The following is a 19339-nucleotide window of genomic DNA, read 5'->3' on the forward strand; positions in this document are numbered from 1 at the left end:
GGAAGAATGACCCTTATTCTAATTGCATTCTTGTGATTCTTGGAAGAGATATCTCACCTGAACAACAGCTTGAAAGTAAATTCCTCCTAAATCGTTAATTACTTAAACTAATCGGGATACGTGACATATAATCCTCTAAGCTTTGAGTAATTAGGATTTTTGTGGCCATAAAATAGAATTGAACTTAATCCTCTAATTGAAATTCAGTGACCAAGACATTGACGGTTAATTAAGTTAGAGAAGACTAAATCACCAAGACATTAGGGTTTAGTCACTAACAATTTGCCATGAAATGAATCTTGCATGATTAAAATAGTTGGTAAGAAAACTTAATCCGGAAAAGTAAACATCTCCGAAACCTTAACTGTTTTCTCTCGTATATTTCACAGCATTCTCACTGTTTGCATTTTCTTACTATTTGAATTATTGTTTAATGCTTTTTTAACCTTAAAATATCATTTTCTACTTGCCTGACTAAGGAATCATTCGACCATAGTTGCTCAGTCCATCAATCCTCGTGGGATTCGACCCTCACTCACCTGAGGTATTACTTGGTACGACCCGGTGCACTTGCCGGTTATTTTATAGATATAGGAATTTTGCACCAAGTTTTTGGCGCCATTGCCGGGGATTGACTATGATTGACAACTAACCGTTGTCTGATTACTTAGATTAGGCATTTTTAGCTTTTTTATTTTTATTTATTTTGTTCTTTTTTTTTTTCAAAAATTTGGTTTTAGTTTATTTTAAAATTTTTTCTTAATTTCTGAAATTAAATTTGGTGTCCCTTTGGTAATTTTATTTTGTTTTTTTGAGAATTTTTTTATTTTCGAAATTAGTGGCTTATTTTTCCTTATTAATTTTTGAATTTCTATTATTAATTATTTAGTTTGTTTTATTTTATTTCTCTTACACAGGATACCTCACCGGAAATTCTCTACACTATGACGTAGAGATTCTCACTTTTTCTTGTTTGCTGATTGTTTATGAGCAGGAACAGGGACAAAGAACTCCTTTGACTTTGACCCTAAGTTTGAGAGGACTGCAAGAAGACGTTTATAATAAGCTAGAGCTTATAGAGCTGCTGAAAGTCTCATGGATAACTCTCAGAAAGAAGTTGAAGAGTTCATCATTGAGGGCAACTCTAACAACAATGTAATCAATCCCAATGTTGCTAATCCAAGCGCAAATGGGCAACCTAGGAGGACTTTTAGCTCTAATTCTGCTCCTAGCCTAAATTTCTATGGGAATAGAATTTCTGTGCCCCCTATTACTGCAAATAACTTTGAGTTGAAGCCTCAGTTGATCTCTCTAGTGCAGCACAACTGTCAGTTTTACGATCTTCTGCAAGAAGATCCCAACCTGTTCATAGATAATTTTCTGCATATCTGTGATACTGTGAAGACTAATGGGGTCAATTCCGGCGTCTACAAGCTACTTCTCTTCCCATTTGCTACGAGAGATAGAGCAAAGAAGTAACTTGATACTCAGCCCAAGGAGAGCTTGGACACTTGGGACCAGGTGGTCACTAGGTTTTTGACCAAGTTCTTTCCTCCTCAGAAGTTGATTAAGTTCAGGACGGATGTTCAGACCTTTAGGCAGAGAGAGGGAGAGCCTCTCTATGAAGCCTGGGAATGTAACACCCTCACTATCAGAATGTCACGCTTCCGGCTGCGTCACTCTGATAGCTCAGGAATTACGACGACTTTTACAATATTTAATACTAAAATATGAGCCTATTTAAAACTTAAACCGTATAACCGCTCAAAGGACTTTTTTTAATAAGTAACATACATCCATATGAATATCAATACATACAAAGGATACATATATGTATATATACATAAAATTAATTTTACAAACATTACATAATCCAAATTCCTATTCCTCTTATAAAAACCTATAAGGATAAAGGCGAGGGGAAAAAGTAACTAATACAACACAACATAGCATTTAAACAGAAACGAATTAACTAAGCTTTTCCGAACTTCGTCGTCTATAACCTGAAAAGAAAAGACCTGTAGGGGAGTGAGAACATCGTCCTCGAAAGGGTTCTCACTATAGGGTTACAGAATTGCCATAATAAGATACGAAATTAAAACTATTTTTAAAGTACAGTGATGAATAACCGCTTTATGCTTCTTTTCAAAGGTCAAAGATTTAATATTCAAAATCCGAAATCCTTTCTAAAAGGAAAATCTGTTAATTTCTCAGAAATCTAAAAGCCTTTTTAAAAGTTTTTCCTGGACAGCATGAATGACCAAACTGTTCCAAGCATAAGTTCATTAAGTCTATGTTGAACCAGTTTAGTTTTTCATACTTTTCTAAACCAAAAACACACACCAAGCACGGCCTTCGGCACATCTCATAACCAACCACGGCCTTAGGCACTATGCTGAACCAGTTTAGTTTTTCATACTTTTCTAAACCAAAAACACACACCAAGCACGGCCTTCGGCACATCTCATAACCAACCACGGCCTTAGGCACAAACAATTCAAACAACAGCCAATCCAACCAATTTTCAATCACAAACACAAGTAGGAATGTTCAAGCACAATCAAGCAGTTACATAAAGTAGATCAATTAGCAATTAGACATAATTATACACATAGGCAAACTAATTACAATATGCACACCCAAACAATGTCACATAGATGCATATGATAAATGCCTGCCCTATGGCTGATGAGTCTCATCTATCGGTTATTAAGCCAGCCCGACAAGTCCGGTTTGCTAAACCCTTGGACTGTCCCCTGACGCGCATCCCATGCATGGGGGTACAAGTGCCCGATCACCCTTACGTCGTAGGATCAATAGAGTATCGAGTCTTAACCTGGAACACGTAGTGGCAAGCCACGGTACTTTACCCAGGAAAACTCGTATCTCAGATAAAATAAGTGCAATTGCCACATATTCATTTATTCATCATCATTTCTGCACTTCATTACCATTCATATCAAATCATATATCATTCATGCCACAAGTCACTTTTTTCTTTAAAACTAGAAAACAAACTCATCTTTGTTTCAAAATTCAGAATCCTTATATCTCAATTGTTCCAAGTTCATATTCCACTTTTCTTTTAAAATCAATCTTCTTTAAAAAGACACAAATCTTTCGCTTTTTAAATCATCTGTTAAACTATCTTAAATCAGAGTTGTCAATTAATAACCTTCACAAAGACTCAAGACTCTAGGGAAGAATAGTCTACATTATTTCTTAAATTCTTTAGAAATCTCCAAAATCATAGTTACTTAATTTGAAGTTAATTAAAATAGAGATTTAAAACAAAAACCAAAACATGTTTAAAATACTAAGTTCCAAATCAATTCCATTTCATTCTTAAATCGATAACCTTCCCAAAGGCCCGAAATTGTTTAATCTTGCTAAATCAAAATTTAAAGAGTACTTTAAAAGCAAAACGAACGAAATTACTCAAGGTTCAATTTCTTCTAAAATCCACTAAAAATTCTCCCAAAAGTACTTCTTTGGTCAAACTTTAAAACTTAGGTTCTTTCATATTTAAATCAATCTTAAACATAAACTTCCTATAAATAGATTAAATTCGAAATATCTATTTCTTAATAAATCAGGAACCAAGCAATTGAACCTCTCAAATTCATCCTTTTTCTAAATCATATTTTAAAACAAACCTTAATTTTCATGAAAATTCGGCAGCATCTCCCCTAAAACTTGGACTTTGTCACCCTTTTCAGGTCCCAACCAAACCATTCTGTAGCCCCTTGCACGGCTCTAAACCAAATCAGTTTAACTCCAAAAATTCGTATTTCAATAAACAACTTCAAACTCAACTCATTTTCAATGATCCAAACTCGTTTCCAAAACTTCAAAGAATTAATTTAACAAAACCAAACAATAATCCATCAAACAATAGTCATATTCATCCAAAACAGCCAGACAATACATAAGACTCACATAATCACCAGAAATTGTATTTATCACATCCATATCCTTTTATAACAATTTCAAAGTATAAAATAAGCTGTTTTAGAAAATCACCCCTACCCCGTTCGCAACTTAACTACGCGACAAAACCCTTAAAACTCTGATTTCACAGTGGTGGTGTCAAATCCAACCATCCCCCAGCAATCACAGTCTCTAAGCACAGCATGCAAGAGCATAGTTCAACCCTAAAACATTAACGTTGCGTAAAACTCAATAATCTATAACAGAACAGTAACAGAGGAGTTCTCGAAGCAAAAGCAACTTACTGCATAGCAAGGAACCAAGAGCAGCACAGTCGCAGCTCCGGCGATCCTCATCGGTAAAAGCGAAATCGGCGTGAACCACTTAAGATAGATCTGGCGCAATGGATTTCCACCGAATCAGAACAAAACGGCAGGAGAAGCTCACAGCAGCAGCGCACGTCCTGAGAAGGCAGAGGCTTCTACTGCGGTGATGGACCTTCGGCGACAGTGGAGGAACGGCGGCGACGACGGCTGGGCACGGCGGCGACTCCACACGCGACAGTGACAACGACAACTTCACCTCCTCTGCATGCGCGTTCTCTTCTCCGTCCGTGGCTGTGGTTCGCGCTCCCTTCTCCCTTAATGACAACACAACGGCGAGGCGTAGGCTCGGGCTCCATGGACGAGACGGCGATAGCGGAGACAGCACGGCTTTCCGCGTGTAGCAGTTCGGTGCCTCCTCACTTCAGTGGCGTCGGCGGTGGTGGCGAGACCCAGTGGTGTTGGCGCAGCCTCCCTCTTCTCCTCCTCTTCTCCCTTGGTTCGCCCATCTTCTTCGCCCTCCCTTTCTTTCCTTCTTTGAGTTCCCCCCCCCCTCTTATTCTCTTTTCTTTATTTTTCTGAAGCTGCTGGGGTTTCTTGGGGTAAAATGGGAAAATTATGGGTTAATTAGTGTTAGGGTTTGTATATGGAATTAGGGATTTTGGGGTTTAATTTGAAAACTAATTGAATCTCTAAAATTACTTTAATTGTATCAAAATACTATTTTGCTTGGAATCAAGTACTCTAATTGAAATTATAAGATAATAAGATTGATTTTCTTTATTAACAAAACTTAAAGTATTTAATTATAAAGATATTATATAAAAATCTTATTATTCTACAACTACTAATTTTATAATTTAAATATAAGAATTAATTCAATAATTAGAAAATTAGATAAAATTCTAATTTAAATTTCCAAACATCATTATTATTGAATTTCTAAGACTTTAAATAGTAAATAGAAAAATAATCCAAAATTATAGAGTTGGGATAGAAATCTTAATTTATTTCAAATTCAATTAATTAAAACTACCTTTAATTATCTTCTATAAAATAATTTTTGAACTTAAAATTGCAAATAAATAAATATATACTTTGAAATTAGTTTGTAATAACTTTTCAAAAGTTCTGGGTCTTGCAGGGAAAGCTACAACCAAATGCTCAGGAAGTGTCCTCCTGATATGTTCTCAGACTGGATCCTAGTGCAGATATTCTATGATGGAGTCTTTGAAACAGGAAGGATGTCTTTAGATAACTCTGCAGGAAGGTCACTCCACATGAAGAAGATCCCTGATGAGTCCATGAAGACCATAGTGCTCAGTCCATCAATTCTCATGGGATTCAACCCTCACTCACTTAAGGTATTACTTGGTACGACTCGGTGTACTTGCCAGTTAGTTTGTGGATATAGAAATTCCACACCATTCCACCTCCATAAAGGATAAAGCAACCAATTGTTAGGCCACCAACTACATCCACCTTTGTTCCAGCTTCTATGGTGAATCAAAGTCCTCCCATCTTGGACCTCATTTGAGGCCTCTCGCTCCATCCAACACACAACTTCCATTCAACAATGTGATTAATGCTCCTAGTAGATTTGTAGTGCCTAAACCAAGTCAACAAGGTGGGGTTAGTGCCAAGACAATGGCAACAGCAACTTCTGAGATTACATCAAGATTATTCAAGTTCATTTCCACTCTTAGATTTAGGCCTCCTAGGAAGAACTAAAACTGTAGTCCTAGGTATATATTTTAACAAGTATAGGCTGTCTTTTTGAGAAATTAGTTTATAAATAGCAGCAACAAACACTCTTTTGGTTATTTTTTTGGTAGGCTATGTCTATTATGAACCTATAATACTCTGCTTATCTTTCTGTCTCCAATGTTGATATAGGGCTATATGTTGCCCACTTTTGGAGTCACCTTATGCACATGATGTAGGCATTTGGTAACTTTATGACTTTATTAATGTCACATATTATTGTTGGTTATAACTGGATTGCTTCTCATGGGTTGCAAGATTTGAATTAGGGGTGTGCATGGCCCGGCCCGGTCCCGAACACTTTAGGGATTATTTTGGTGTGATTTCACCGGATTTAGGGTCGGGTAAGGGTCTCAAAAATAGACTCGGTCATTATTTCGGGTCGGGTCCGGACCATGGCTCGGGTCACCCGAAGTCGGCTCGGTGGCCCGGTCATCATACACAATTAATATTTTGTGTTATTAGTGATGGATGATGGCTATTCTTATGTGAAATTTAAGTATTGTAAACCTTAATATTTTGTGTTATTAGTTATTATAAGACTATAAGTTAATGTTTTATGTTTAAAATGCATAAGATTTTAGACTAACGTATAATATTGTGTTATTTATATTGATTTAAATATTTGGTGTTATTAGACAATATTAGTATTGATTATGGTTATGTTTTAATTTTAGAGAAGAGTTGGTTCTTGTTATATTTTTCTAAGTGAATTTTACCATGTCAAATAATGGTTGGAGTCTTGGAAATTTGGATATTTTCACATGCTAGCTTATAAGAAAGTATCAAGGTAATGTAGTGTTAATGGCCCGGTTTTTACCCAGTATAATCGTGGCCCGAAAGTGTATAGGTTTCATCGGATTTAGGGTCGGGTTCGGGTCTAATAAATAGGTCCGGTATATATTTCGGGTCGGGTCTGGGTCACATCAAACCCGGTTTCACCCGGTCCATGCACACCCCTAATTTGAATTATAACACATTATATTTTTTCAACACAGTCAATCTTATCCAGACAGCCAACAAAACTATTCCATTTAGTAAAATCAAATTTACATTGTCATGTGATATAACTACTTCAGCAACAGACATTTCTAAAAAAAATAGAATCATAGAAATACTATCTCTTACCCAATTTATCGAAAAAATTTTGCAAATACAACTCCAAAGATAAAGACAACATCCATCAATGGATAACTAAAACCCCTAATACCCTTAATATGCCTAGAATTTTTCATTTGCAACTCTACGCTAGAAACTCTGTCCTCTAGCTCACTCACTTTCTTCTCCACCAAAATAGTTGGATTCAAAAATTGATTTTGCTTTGGATTTCAACCATGAAAACTATGACCATTTGCTTGCTCCTCTTCAAATAATGCAACATATTCATCCAACCATCCAAAATATTTGCAATGAGATTCTACAATCTACACAATAAATAGTAGAACTAATAAAATTACAATGAGGAGATGTTTGCTACAGATCCTAATAGGGATGAGGATATAACTAATTATTTTATACCTTGAAGTATGGCCATCCAAAGAATAGCTTTTTAGGGTTTAACTGTGTTGATGACATGAATAGAATTGCATGAATTTTACAATAGCAATTTAGGGCAACAAATAATTTTTTCTTCCTCACTCCAGCATTGCCAACAAAGCTCACATAAATATTTCTACCTTCATCGCTCAACGCATCTCTTCCACTCCCATGCTCTCTGCTACTGCTCATGGTGGTTTGGGTTCCAAACACGAAACAAGGGAGAGAGATGACCAGACTCGTCTAATAAGGACTTCTAGAGAGGTCAAAACAACATCATTTGTGTGATGTGGAAGAGGACAGATAAGCCCCTGTCCTTTTTAACAAGCCACATGGGCTTCCATCTTCCACCAAACCACCTTAGCCATTGGTGCGAGAAATTGAACTCCGCACAACTGAACTGGCAAGTGCACCGAGTCGTTCAAGTAATACCTCAGGTGAGTGAGGGTCGAATCCTACGAAGATTGTCAAATTGAGTAAGCAATGGCAATCTTGTAAATCTTAGTCAGGCGATTAGAAAAGATGATTGTTTGGTTGAAAGCATAAATGAAATAGTAAAGAACGAAATACCAGGTTGGTGTAAGAATAGTGATAGAGATTCAGTTAAGGCTTCAGAGATGCGTATTCTTTTTGGATTAACTTTTCTTACTGTCTACTTCAATAACGAACGATTCATTCAATGGTAGCTGTAATTGACTAACTCATGTAGCATCCTCATTAAGTTAGCCTCTTCTAAACTATAGCAGTCCACCATATCCAAGCAACTCATGTAGCATCCTCATCAAGTTAACTCATGGCTTCCTACTATAGCCGAAGGTGAAGACCTAAGCAATCCACTCCCCTTCGTGATCCTACTCAAAATGTCACAAACAAGGTTGGATCTTCCAGATCAGAGAATGTTACTTCTCAGACTCTAGCCTTAACGCCACATAGACCTCAGCAACCCACGGTTAACGGAGTTTTATGTCACTTATCCAAAGTCGTCCAAGCACTCTCTTAGAATCCACAGTGCATTCTCTAGCTGTGGTTCAATACTATCTGGGTCAGAACTCACACGGAACCCATGTAGAACAAGGATGAATGTCACGGTTCATCCTCAATTCATGAGATGAAGAACGAAAATGTACAAGAGAATGGAATCAAATGTGTATTGAAATACAAACAGTAATATTATTAATCCATGAGAATCAGTAGAGCTCCTAACCCTAACTTAGGAGGTTTAGTAGCTCATAGCTTACAGAAATTAATAGTAAAATGTGCAAAAGGGCAAAGATCCCAAATAGTGGTGATCTTTGTTCTATATATGATAACCTAAAATTAAGAAGCACAAAAATATGATAGCCTAGACTAAAGGTGTGAAAATCCACTCTTTGGCCCACTTTGGTTGAGTACTTGGGTTGAGTTTGGTGTCCAACTTGAGGAATGGGCGTTGAACACCCATTGGGAGGTGATTGGTAATAAACTCCATTTTTAGGGTTTATCTTGTGCTTAATTGAGTAGATTTTATCCACTAAACTCACACTTATTCATATAATTCGCATGTTTTACATTTTCCTTCCTAATTTTGTGCTATGATTGAAAACATGCTTCTTTGGCCTTAAATTTGCTAATTTTAATCCCCTTTTATTACCATTCGATGCCGTGATATGTTTGCTGAGTGTTTTCAGGGTTTATAGGGCAGGAATTGCTTAGAGGACGGAAAGGAAGCATGCAAAAGTGGAAGGAACGCAAGAAAATGGTGTTTTAAGAAGCTGGCAGCGACGCGTATGCAAGGGCGACGCATACGCGTGACTGGCGTAGAAGACGAGCTCTCACACATATGCGTGACCAGGGTTTTTGCCAAGCAACGCGTACGCGTGATAGAGCGTCACATGCTGGATTACACAGAAGATGCTGGGGGCGATTTCTGGGCTCCTTTTGGCCCAGTTCCAAACCCAAAAACACAGATTAGAGGTTGTAGAGTGGGGAAATCAATCATACAACTTTCATCATATAATTTTAGGTTTAGATGTAGTTTTCTAAAGAGAGAGGCTCTCTCCTCTCTCTAGGTTTTAGGATTTTTAGGTTTAGTTTTTCTCAATTTTAGATTTTTACTTTGCTTTAATTTAGTTTCTCTTCTACTCTTATTTGTTCTAGCATTCTAGTTTATTTATTTCCTTTATTGATTACTTTATGTTGTCAATTTAGTTTATGAATTCTTCATGTTTGATTTGATTTCCCTTTTAATACAATTTGAGGTATTTCATAATTATTTTTCCTTTCTTCGTTTGTTATTATTGATGTTTGCAATTAGTTGTTTAGATTTAATATTCCTTGTTAGTTTTCTATGTTTTTATATTGTGCCTTCCAAGTGTTTGATAAAATGCTTGGGAGGGTTTTAAGTTAGATTTTTATATTCTTAGTTTGAATTGATTAATTGGAGACTCTTGAATCATCATAAGTCTCTTGTTGGTTGGTGATTGAAACTTGCTAGTTGGCTTGAGCTTCACTAACTCTAGTCTTTGATTAGGACTTGTGAATTCAAGTTAATTTTCTCACTTGACTTACCTTTAATTGTTAGAGGTTAACTAAGTGCGAGTAAAATTGATAATTACCATCACAAGTGACATTGATATTTACATTCTTTGTTCCACATTTCAAAAACCCAAAAAGATACAATCTCATAACCAATTATAAGTACACTTCCCTGCAATTCCTTGAGAGACGACCCGAGATTTAAATACTTCGGTTTATTTTTATTGGGTTTGCTTAAGTGACAAACAAATTAAATTTGATTGGGGTTTAATTGTCGGTTTAGATCTATACTTGTAACGCGATTATTTTTGTGAAATTCTTTACCGACGATTTTTCGACCATCAATTTTTGGCGCCGTTGCCGAGGAATTGCAATCGTGTGCCTTATTATTGGTTATTGTACATATTTGCCTTTTGCTTATTTGTTAGTTTTAGGATTTTATTGCGTATTTTCTATTAGCTTTTGTTTTTATTTGCTACTATGAATTCTCATCCCTTTGGCTATGAGTTTGGTTCAAATTATGTTGTAGGGAATGGAAGCTATAATGAGAACATGCATCAAGGTTGGGACAATCAGAGATGAGAAGAGCCACAAGGATTTGATCAACCCTCTTGGCAAAAACCTCCTCCAACTTACTATGAGCAAGAGCCATTTCAATGTGCATACCAAGACAATGGATATGGTGGACCCCCTTGTAGTTACCAACAAGCCCCACCATATGCCTATGAACCCCCTCCTCAATATAGCTTTGAACCACCATACTCACAAGCCTCTTTCCACCATTCACCTCCATATGAACCTAACCCTTATCCACTATACCAACCACCATACGAACCATATGAACCATACCCAGAACCACCACCTCAATATACACCATCTCCATACCCTTATCAAGAAGAACCACCTCCGTATTATAATTCTTTTCTCCCAACAAATGAACCCTCCTATCCACCTCAAGCTCTTATAGATGATACCTTTAGTGCTATTCGCCAAGGGCAAAAAGAGCTTTAAACTACACTTACCTCTACTCTCACCGATCTCACCTCTATTCTCCAAGCTCTTATATCCTGTGTGGACCCATCCTTTACCCCTAATACTCAACCCTTAAGCTCTGGTGTACTTACTTTTCACCCATATCCATTAATCCAAGAGCAACATGATCCCAATTACGCTATTGACATGGAACAAGAGAGAAGGGATCGTCTTAGGAACGTAATGGATCGAGTTCACGCATCCATACTTCAAGAGAAGCAAGAGGAGACCCAAAAAGTGGAGGTAGGAGAGACCCTTGAAGATGAAGGATTAGTTGAAGAATTAGGGGGAATTGAAGAAATTTGTCAAGAGGTAGAAGTTATCAAGGAGGAGTTAGATTTTATACTAGAGCAAGTGGAGAAAACCGAAATTATCAAAGAAGAGGAAGTGGTTGAGGACTTAGGAGATGCAGAACCTCCATGGAAATCTCAAGTCATAGAGCCTCCTTCCAAAACATTTGAATTTGATGTTGAGGAAGGTGTACAACCTCCAAGGCATGTCATGGGTGAAGATTTGGAGGAGGTTGATCATGAATTGGATTCAATAATTGATGAGTTTTTATCAACAATTGAATCCTCCCCCATTGGACTTAAAGAAGAGGTCAATGTTGTAGTAGCTTGTCAAGAGGTGGAGATCATCAAAGAGGAGCCCAAGAGATTGAAGCATACATTGGCAAGGCTGCCACTGAAAATACCTCCCTCCAAGCCATTACCATCCAACACAACATTCAAGTGGGTAAAATTCTTATCCTTAAACTATACCTTCCCACTTGAATATGGTCTGCTTGAAACGGATGGACAACTTAGAGCTATCTGCGGTTTTAAGAGTAAAAGGGAGATGCTTAGCGGTTGGCAACACCATCCTAGGTTCATTATGGTTGGCAGCTCAAGGCCTAATTGCAAGGGTTGGTATAATTCTCAATTGATTGGGTCTAGGAGGATGTTTGTGTGCTTAAATGAGAATTCCAAGGCTAAACCACCCGGATGGAACAATGATGATCCACTTAAAGACGAGTGTAGAAACAATATTTGGGATCCGGGCATACAAGAGGATCAATTTTGGGAGATCAAAGCTTGTGAAGAACTTCATCAAGGCTTGGTGAACTCATTCGGAAATGTCAGAGCTTATTGGAAGTCCAAGCGTTGATGGAAGTTTCAGGATGAGTTCAAGCACAAGCCACCATGACAAGGAGCTCACTAAATGTCCAACTTAAGGACTTTAACTAAAAGTGCTAGGTAGGAGACACCCCACCATGGTAGATTCTTTCTAATTTTCCTTTTATTTATATTAGTAGTAAGTTAGATTTTTATTTTTGTTTTTAGATATGTTTATTTCGTTTAATTCATGGTTTAGTTGTAAAAAAAAAACTGCGATCGACGCGTAAGCGTCGATGACGCGCACGCGTCGTATGGTGGTTCACTCTTTATCAAAATTAAACAGAGAGTTGTGATGGAACGACGCGGGAGGGGTGCTAGGCGCTCAGCCAGACCCACGCGTATGCGTCCCCTGCATTTTTGCCAATCCACGCGTAAGCGTCAGCGACGCGTACGCGTGAAATGAAAAATCGGTGTTATTAGTGAATTTGACAGAAAGTTGTGCGGCCACTGTGCTGGAAGCGTGCGAGTAGTCACGTGTACGCGTTACCGACGCTCACGCGTCAGAATGCATTTTTCGCTATCCACGCGTACGCGTCGCATGGCTATTTCAGTTTTCACGCGTGCGCGGGATGCATGCGCGCGCATCGCGTCCTGTTTTTCATTTCCTTCTTCTTTCTTCTCTCCTTTCTCCTTCTTTCTTCCTCCTTTCTTACTTTCTTCTTCTTCATTTCTTTAACTTCTCATCCTTATTCTCTTTCATTCTCTTTTACATATTGCATTTACATACTTTCCTTCATTGCATTTTAATTTTGTTCATGTTTCTATCTTCCTTTCTAATTTCCTATTTTATCATTGGTGTTAAATATTCTTATTCAACTGTTGCATCTTTTCTTGCGTTATTTTGGTACTTCGTGACTTGTTTTAAATTGTTGGGTATTATTATTCATAGGTCAATGCTAAATTTTTCTGACAATTGTATTCCATTTACATTTATATGCACTTATATTGTCTTTCATGACCCGCTCTCTCTTCCCCATGCCATGTGCTTCTACTATTTTCTCACTTGTATGTTGTAGCTACCATGTAGTTGAGACCCTCATTATTTGGCATTAACCCACCCATACTTTATTTGTTTTCTTATCTTTATTTCTGGGTTACTTTTCTTCTTTTTTTCCTCTTCTTTCAGGATGGCCACCGAGAAGGAAAAGGAAAAGCTTCTCAATGGGACAACGGAAAAATTCATCTGCACAATCTTTAGAGAAAAGCATCAGTTGTAACAACCCGTCCACTTGCACATCTTTGCATGCACCAAGGACGGTACAATCTTTAAGTGTGGGGAGATCAATACCGACTTCCGTGAGTTAGTTATCCCTTTCTCAACACCAATGTTTAACTTTCTTTGTTAAATTAGTTGTTGCATTTGCATGTTTGATTTTGTGCATATTTTACCACTACTTGGTTGAAGTAATAATCTCTTTTCCAAGAAACTATTTTATATCATTTCACTAATTTGAATTAAAATTTTTGTTAAACTTACTTGAAGAAATTTATTTTGGAACATGGTTTAGAGCTAGAACACAAAACCTGTGAGATTTTGAGCTTATTTGTTTGGTTACATTTTATCAACCAATACTTTGTTTTTGGTGTGTGTTGTTCTCTCTATAATTGTAATCTTTATCTTGCTTAATTCTATATTTCCATTATTTGATGTATGCATGCACTTATATGATTGAGGCCTTGTTTCATTGAGCTTACATACCCATATGGCCTTAACCTTTTTATTATCCTTTGTAAACCAATGTTGAGCCTTTTAACCCCATTTATTCTCTAATCTAACTCATCACTAACTCTAAGCAGAAAAAAATAACGTCCTTAATTTGAATCCTTGGTTAGTTTAGACTAGTGAGAGTGTTCATGATTTAAGTGTGGGAAAGTTGGGTTTGCAAATATTTGGTTTGAGAATTGGGTGTTGTATATTCTTATGAAAATGTGCAAAAAAAATAGTTGAGCACATATTATTGCATTCAATAATTTAATCATATGCATTAAAAAAAACAAAAGAAAAGAAAAAAATAAAAAAAAAAAGAGAAAAAGATAAAAATAATAAAAAGGGGATAAAATGCCCCAAAGTAAATGGTGTTAGCAATGCATATGAGTTGTACTCAAATTGGGATGCATGAATATGTGGCAAAACATAGTTAATGGATAGTTAGGTTTTATATTCTGATTACATGGATTGGCTTAAGTTAGGTGGAAAGTTTAAATTAATTAAGGATTCAGATTTTAGTCCACCTGGCCAAATACAATCCTACCTTGACCCTAACCCCATTATAACCATTGAAAGACCTCTTGATATGTGTATTTGTGCATCAAATTATTTGTTGATTGGTAGAAGAAGAGCAAGCCTTAAAAACCAAGGTTAGTAGAGAATTGAGAGAATCAAACCTTAAACACTTGAGTAATTAGAGTGTATACACTTCCGGTGAGGGTTCGATGCTCGATTCTTTGTTCCCGGCTTTCATGAGCTATTTTCTTCTGCAAGTCTACTTGTACTTTATTTTGAGATTTGAATTAATGGAATCCAGCTTATATTTATTCTTGGAGAATTTATTTACTTTTAAACCAAGTAGGAAAGAGCATTTTGCATTTAGTTACATTCATATAGATAGGTTGCATTTCATAAGTTTTACTATTCCTCTTCACTCCTTTATAGCTTCTCTTGAGCTTAGCATGAGGACATGCTAATGTTTAAGTGTGGGGAGATTGATAAAGCCTATTTTTAGGGTTTATCTTGTGCTTAATTGAGTAGATTTTATCCACTAAATTCACACTTATTCATTTAATTCATATGTTTTACATTTTCCTTCCTAATTTTGTGCTATGATTGAAAACATTCTTCTTTGGCCTTAAATTTGCTAATTTTAATCCCATCTTATTACCATTCGATGTTGTAATATGTTTACTGAGTGTTTTTAGGGTTTATAGGGCATGAATGGCTTAGAGGACAGAAAGGAAGCATGCAAAAGTGGAAGGAACGCAAAAAAATGGTGTTTTGAGAAGCTGGCAGCGACACGAACGTGAGGGCGACGCGTACGTGTGACTGGCGCAGAAGACGAGCGCTCACGCGTATGCGTGACCAGAATTTTTGCCAAGCGACGCGTACGCTTGAGTGACGCGTACGCGTGACAGAGCGTCACGTGCTGGATTATACAGAAGACGCTGGGGGCGATTTTTGAGCTCCTTTTGGACCAGTTCCAAGCCCAAAAACACATATTAGAGGCTACAAAGTGGGGGAATCAATCATACAACTTTAGGATTTTTAGGTTTAGTTGTTCTCAATTTCCGATTTTTACTTTGCTTTAATTTAGTTTCTCTTCTACTCTTATTTGTTCTAGAATTCTAGTTTATTTATTTCCTTTATTGATTTCTTTATGTTGCCAATTTAGTTTATGAATTCTTCATGTTTGATTTGATTTTTCTTTTAATGCAATTTGAGGTATTTCATAATTATTGTTCCTTTCTTCATTTGTTATTATTGATATTTGCAATTGGTTGTTTAGATTCAATATTCCTTGTTAGTTTTCTATGTTTTTATGTTGTGCCTTCCAAGTGTTTGATAAAATGCTTGGGAAGGTTTTAAGTTAGATTTTTATATTCTTAGCTTAAATTGATTAATTGGAGACTCTTGAATCATCATAAGTCTCTTGTTGGTTGGTGATTGAAACTTGCTAGTTAGCTTGAGCTTCACTAACTCTAGTCTTTGATTAGGACTTGTGAATTCAAGTTGATTTTCTCACTTGACTTACCTTTAATTGTTAGAGGTTAACTAAGTGAGAGTAAAATTTACAATTACCATCACAAGTGACATTGATAATGGGGATAAGACTTCTAATTATCAATCCTTGCTAAGACTTTTCTTAATTATTATTTTAATTCCTTACTATTTACATTCCTTGTTCCACATTTCAAAAACCCAAAAAAGATACAATCTCATAACCAATTATAAGTATACTTCCCTGCAATTCCTTGAGAGACAACCCGAGGTTTAAATACTTCGGTTCATTTTTATTAGCTTTGCTTAAGTGACAAACAAATTAAATTTGATTGAGGTTTAATTGTCGGTTTAGATCTATACTTGCAACGCGATTATTTTTATGAAACTCTTTACCGACGATTTTTCCACCATCAATTGGCGATGCCTTGTGCCTCTTGGTGGCATTGAATGCCAGGAATGGGCTGGAATGTGGCGTTCAACGCTGGCTTAGATTCCTTTGGGGCGTTGAACGCTAGAAAGAGGGTAACTCCTTGGCGTTCAACGCCCAATATGGGCAAGTTCCTTCGAAGAAAAGTATAAACCATTATATATTGCTGGAAAGCTCTGGAAGTTATCTTTCTAACGCCGTTAAGAGCGTATCATTTAGACCTTTGTAGCTCCAGAAGTGCTCATTCGAGTGCATGGAGGTCAGAATCTGACAACATCTGCTATGCTTTCCTTGCCTCTGAATCGGACTTTGCCAAAACTCCTCAATTTCAGCCAGAAATTACCTGAAATTATCAGAAAATACAACAACTCAACGTAGAATCCAAAAATGTGAATTTAGCACTAAAACCTATGAAAATATAATAAAACTTAAACAAAACATAACTAAAGTAATATGAAAATAATGCCAAAAAGCATATAAAATATCCGCTCATCAGAATACCAAACTTAAATTGTTGCTTGTCCCCAAGCAACCAAAAATAAAGTAGGAACAGAAAGAAGAGAAGGATATAATAAATCTCAGAGTTTTCAATGGAGCTCAGTCCCAATTGATGAGCGGGACTAGGAACCATTTACTTCTGAACAGTTTTGGCATCTCACTATCCTTTGAAGCTCAGAAGTGTTAGTGTCTTTAGGAATTCAGAATCCGGATGATATTATTGACTCTCTTAGTTTAGTTCTTTTTTATTATTGAACACATCTTCTTTTTTAGCCTGGCCGTGACCCTAATCGTTTTGTTTTCCCGTATTACCACCGGATACATAAACGCCACAGGCACTTAACTGGGTGAACCCAATTGGATTGTGATTCAGCTTTGCTAGAATCCCCAGACAGTGGTACCTAGGGTTCTTAGGTACACTCTTTTGCTATTAGGATCATGACTTTAACTATTTAGTCTCAAACTTTTCACTTGACACCTTTGCACCACAAGCATTTAGTTAGGGGAAGTAGTTCATTTGAACTTTTTAGGCCAAGATTTTGTTTCTTTTAGGCCCTCCTAACCATTGATGCTCAAAGCCTTGGATCCTTACTCTTTCCTTTTGGTTTAAAGAGCTATTGGCTTTTTTTTTTTCACAATTTCTTCTCTTTTTTCTTTCTTTTCTTGTTGCTACTTTTTCTTACTTCAAGAATCAATATTTGGATTTTTCAGATTACCAATAATACTTCACCTTTTCCATCATTCTTTCAAGAGCCAACACACTTAACTTCAACATCAAATATACACTATTAATTCATGCATTAAGAAAGTAAAAGTAATGCTACCACATCAAATAATTGAACTATTCTTATTATATAACTCGAGTTTCTTGTACTTTACTTCTAAAAAAATTTGAAATTTTATTCATGTTCAATGGAATGATAAAAGGTATATTTTATATCTAATTGACAGAAGGGAAATAAAAAATTAGAATCCTAATAGTGATCATGCAATTCACAAATTAAAAGGCAGAAAAATAAAATACTAGAGTAAGACTTAGGTAGGATGAAACTCAACCACCTTAGTCATGGTGGTCGTTATTCTCTTCAGGAGATCATTTCTGATGCTTCAGCTCTTCTAGTCCATGCCCATGCTTCTCTTATTCCTTAATCTATTTGCAAAGCATGCAAGATCGGTCCTTTTGCTCCTCTCTCAATTGATCCAGAGTGGTTTGTAATTGTGCAACAGATGTTGTCAGCTGAGTCCAATATTCCATTGGAGGGTTATTCTGTTCTTGCTGAGGCTAAGATGTCTTCCTTTTGGGACGATCATTTGGTGTTCTGGAACTCTCCATCACTTCCTTGATAATTGGGTTTTCTGTTGGGATACATGAGTCTCTGTTAATCAGGATTCCAGCCTCATTATAAAAATGAGAGATAAGGTTTGGAAAGGTCAATTTGGCTTGAGTTGAAATCCTGTTTGCAAATTTGTACAGTTCAATGGGAATCAATTGGTGAACTTCCACCTCATTCTCCATCATGATGCATTGAATCATCACAAATCTTTTAATAGTAACTTCAGACCTATTGCTAGTGGGGAGGATGGAACGCCCAATAAAGTCCAGCCAACCCCTAGCATCTAGTTTGAGGTCCACTCTTCTCAGTTGGTTTGGTTTGCCTTTTGTGTCATTGATCCATTGAGTTCTAGGTAGACATATGTCCTCTAAGACCTGATCCAGCTTTGGATTGGCTTGTACCCTCCTATTAAAGGATTCTGGATAATCCCTTTATGGGGGTAATTTAAAAATCTCTCTCACTTTGTCAAGATGAAAATAGAGAGTCTTTCCTCGGACCATGGTACGAAATGTATGGAATCCTTGTCCATCTTTCTTTTTCTTTTCTGTCATCCACAGATTTGCATAGAATTCATGGATCATAACTATTCCAACATTGGTTATGGGGTTGGCCAGAGTCTCCCAGCCTCTCATTCAAATTTGTTCTTGGATCTCTGGGTACTCATCTTCTTTTAATTCGAATATGGCCTCCGGGATCACCATCCTCTTACACATTATTTTATAATAATGTTCTTCATGCTATTTGGTGTAGAATCTGTAAGGTTTTAAGACAGCTATTGGTGTTGGTAGGTCATCTTTTTTCTTGCTTTTTGAAGTGGATTTCCCACTCTTTGGAGCCATGGAGTTTGATTGAAGGAGAAGGCAAGGCTTTTTCCACACCAAACTTAGAAGTTTTGCTCATCCTCGAGCAAAAAGAAAAAGTAGAGGAAGACAAAGAAGATGAGTAGAATTCGAATAGAGGGTGGATGAAGGAGTCAGTGTGGTCCGAATGGTATATATAGGGAGGGAGGGGGTGGGTTTTTAAAAATTACTTAGATAAAAGATAGTAAAGATATGATTCAAAATCTTTTAAAAAGATAAGAAAGATAAGATTTAAAATTGTTAAAGCAT

Source organism: Arachis ipaensis, chromosome B10 (assembly GCF_000816755.2).
Source record: "Arachis ipaensis cultivar K30076 chromosome B10, Araip1.1, whole genome shotgun sequence".
NCBI lineage: Eukaryota > Viridiplantae > Streptophyta > Magnoliopsida > Fabales > Fabaceae > Arachis > Arachis ipaensis.